The following is a 4,109-nucleotide window of genomic DNA, read 5'->3' on the forward strand; positions in this document are numbered from 1 at the left end:
ACACACACACACACACACACACACACACACACACACACACACACACACACACACACATAAAATTGCCTGAGCTTTCTTCAAGGATCTGTCTCTGTGGAGAGTAGTGATGTTATTTCATGGGACATTAGCAATTTTACTGCAAAGACTGACAATATGGTGTATCGTTTTTTTGTTTTTCTCTGTCAATATCTCATACCCGCAAATAAAAGAAAAAGTAAGAAGAGATTCAATAAAACAGCAATAAAACATTCTCATAAAACTAGTCCATGTTAAAACTCCTTCATTTACTATAAAAGTGCATACGTTGATGGGCTTTCTTACATACAGTGTCCACATGTTTGTCAAAAGAGAGTTTGTATATTCCTCCACAACATCAACTTGTTGACCATTAATGTACACAGGAGTGATGGAGTTTTTGTTTTTCCTGAAGTCAATAATCATTTCTTTGGTTTTGTTGACGTTTATGTCTAGAAAGGATTACTTGCACCAGTTAATAAAATGTGACACCACTGGGCCATGATCAGGGTCATCTGACTTTAAAAGAGACACAATGAGGGAATCGTCAGCAAACTTTAAAATATTCACACAATGGTCTATAAAACTATCTCATATTTCACCTAAGAAAAGACTATATGATGTGCAGTGTTTTTAAAAAGTCAGTGGTAAACAACCCCAATAAATTTCTTCAATTTGAAAGTAAGATCTCCAACTACTTCATGACAACGTGCATTTTCAGTTTGACCAATACGACTCCGTCGTTTCTCAAAATAAATTGATCTGAGTTTAAAGTGCTGGTATGAAAAGCAGCAAGTCAAACGCTCTGCCATTTTGATTCAGAATAGCTGTTTTATGTTCAACATCAGTCTGAAAATAACAAAAGTGTCTGAAAACAAAAAAGTTTGTGTCAGACAAAGGTTTTATTTTAATCAGCGTCACCAAGAGTACCAGGCAATGAGCTCTGATGACTGAACTGTCACATCTTTGTTTCCCTTACAACAAAAACAGAGCTTCCTCTGTGCAGAGATCAACACTGACAAAGGCTCAGTCAGCAGGAAACAAAACTGTATTTTTAGGTTTTGAATAAACACATCAAACTCATAAACTCACTGCCCTTCTACAGCTGCTTTAAATAAACTCAGTGTGCAACACACACATTGCAAGATGCCATTATAGTGACAACAATCGTGCAAATGACAGTCAAATTGGAGGGCCACTATCATCAACTGTGCTGTGAAACACCCCCCCCCCAAAAAAAATTCACTACATTTTCATCTTGTTTATTTCTTTTATACAGCACTAACTCCCAACAAAAATTCTTTCAGGGCATTATGTAAAGAAAAATAAAAAATCATAAATCAAATTAGTCAAAACCAGATCCAGAAGTGTCAGCCTCATGGACAGAAACTGGAGTTTGGTTCCACAAGAGAGGAGCTTGATATCTGAAAGCTCTGCCTCCCATTCAGTGAGTTTCTACCCAAGCCGAGCAGTGCTGTGAAATGTGACGTCATATCACTGTCGGTCACTGATTGGTTGAGGGGTGGAGTCACTAGCAACAACAACTCAAAGTGCCATTATTTCTTAGTGGTGGACCAACATTTGATACTCAAAGATGGCAGCACAGAAACCCACACCGTGGTTCAATGCTGAGGTGCAGGAGTTTTTGTGCTCTGTGGCAGAGGACAAAATTCAGAGCGAGCTAGATGGGTCGACTCGCAATGAAAAAGTAAGGGGATCTCGGAGCTGGAGTCCTTGATGGACAATGGTGAGTGTTATTTTTTGCTGTATTTTATTTAATTCCTTCGGTGGTGTGTGTATTTTGAACAAACGGCAAACATTGACGCGTTTGGTTTAGATTGTGCAGACTTCATTTCTCCAGATGCAGTAGGGCAGCTGCTAGCATCAATGCTAACTGTGATTTGGACTGTGGACTGTACTTATATAGCGCCTTTCTATCCATCCAGGAGACACAAAGCGCTTTACACTGCAGACATTCACCCATTCACACACACATTCACATGATGGCAAACTACAATTGTAGCCACAGCTGCCCTGGGGCACACTGAGAGGCGAGGCTGCCATACACAGGTGCCACCAGACCCTCTGACCACCATCAGTAGGCAAAGTGGGGTCCCGAAACGTCAAGGTGGGGTCCTGAAAAGATTTTCTGAATTAATGACATTTTTGCCTTAGTTGTTACAAAGGAGTGAGGTTAGTATGTTTAAAATGGATAAATGTAGTATAAAAATATTGTTACTATGCCCATGTTTAGTTGACCTGATACAAATGTTTATRATCCAGAAACAGTTGGGGGCACAGGTCTCTGCTACTGTTATTTTGTGGGTCAAAGGCTGAAAAGTTTMGGAACCACTGCACTTTGGTTCCCAAAGTTGGGCTTGGGACCCAATTATGGGTCATGAAGCACCTTGGATAATCTCCAGAAATCAATTTAAAAGGTAATAAAATAATTGCTGATGTAATATTTTCTCTATAATTATTACAAAAACACAAACTAACTATAAATAAGTATTTATATTTGTGTACAAACTGTTTAGATTTTCAAAAAGCCTGTGTTTTTAGGGTTATTAACAAAGTTCATGTACTCAGACCAGTACTATTTGGGGTCACAAGTTTTTGCCATGGATATTTTGTGGGTCAGAAGATACAAAGTTTGGGAACCACTGGGCTAAGGTGTCTTGCCCAAGGACACAACGACTGAGTCGACTGGACGGGGATCGAACCGGCGACAGGATTTGTTCCTGTGTACTGCTTTGGTCTGCAACTACGTAAATATTTTGGGTTTTTTCAAGGGTTATGTTTCTTTTTTCTAGAACGTGTGTCGACATAAAACGATGAGCCATGGTTTAATGTAGGTTTGGACCGATCATGCTCCCCGGATCCGAATCAACTTCAGCCAGACCTCCGTCTGGGCCTATAGTAGCTGCAGGCAGAGCAGCACGCAGCAGTCAGGTGTAGCAGGTACGAGGCAAACACGTTTAAATTAAAAACAGTATTTGTGCCAATAGGTTGTGAGTGGATTTTTTGTTTTGTTTTAGTGTGGATGCATATGAAGCCCAAAAGTCTGATTAACAAATATTTTCTTTGTTTCATATCTGTGCTTATAGCAGAATTCCCCTGATGTTGCAAAATAACACTTTTCTTTTTTCCACAAAGTTCAGTACCTGCACCCACTTGTTTAACACCAGTGCACTCATAAAGTTTGCTTTGTGTACCGAAACAAAACATTGATTTAGTTATGAACAAATACTTTTCATCAGATGCAACACCTTCCTTTGTTTAAAGCCTTTATGACACAACTGTCTGTACACTGTGCTTCTTTATAACCACCTGCAAACTCTTTTTCTGTCTAGGCAGGAGAAGGCGCGCGGTGCTACAAAACAGCATTCGTTGGCTGCAGCAGTGCAGATTGAAGACGAGATGATGCAGGCACAGCGGGACCAACATGTTCAGCTTCTTCTGGACGATGCATGGGAGGCCAGAGAGCAGGAGGCGATCCTGAGGAGGGACGAGGCGACCCTGGTGCTGGAGGAGCTGCAGCAGAACACCACATTCAATCAAGCATTCTTGGGGTGTTGGGGGACATTGCACGTGCGATGACGCAGAGGGATTTGTGAAACAAGCAATAATTTCTGCTTCTATACAGTTGATTGTTTACTCTTTTTTTTTTCATTCCCAATAAATGTTGTCTTAAATCCTTGCATTGCACTTCAGCTGTATTGGCTCTTAAGAATGAACAGTTTGGTGCATTTCTGTTTATATTAACATTAAGACTAAACCATTTGTGTTTATATTAACAGTAAGACTAAACAATTTCTATTATATTAATATTAAGACTAAATCATTTCTGTTTATATTAACATTAAGACTAAACCATTTCTATTATATTAATATTAAGACTAAATCATTTCTGTTTATATTAATATTAAAACTAAATCATTTGTGTTAATATTAATTTTAAGACTAAATCATTTGTGTTTATATTAACATTAAGACTAAACCATTTGTGTTTATATTTACAACTGCTTCTTGAAGTCAATGTCAGTGATAAGAGTGTGAATATATGGATTTTTACAACATTTTTATTGCTAAAT

At 38.7% G+C, this 4,109-nt stretch overlaps 1 long non-coding RNA gene across 1 annotated transcript in view; it reads left to right on the plus strand.

Moving 5' to 3' along the window:
* Nucleotides 1-3,389, plus strand: part of LOC106532652 (uncharacterized) — a 6,618-nt gene extending 3,229 nt beyond the window's left edge. The window contains exons 2-3 of the long non-coding RNA XR_001312115.1: nt 2,829-2,976; nt 3,369-3,389. This is a non-coding gene — a long non-coding RNA (uncharacterized LOC106532652). The remainder of the gene's footprint in view (nt 1-2,828; nt 2,977-3,368) is intronic.
* The last annotated feature ends 720 nt before the right edge of the window (nt 3,390-4,109 follow it).

Source organism: Austrofundulus limnaeus, unplaced genomic scaffold (assembly GCF_001266775.1).
Source record: "Austrofundulus limnaeus strain Quisiro unplaced genomic scaffold, Austrofundulus_limnaeus-1.0 Scaffold805, whole genome shotgun sequence".
In the NCBI taxonomy this organism is placed as follows: domain Eukaryota; kingdom Metazoa; phylum Chordata; class Actinopteri; order Cyprinodontiformes; family Rivulidae; genus Austrofundulus; species Austrofundulus limnaeus.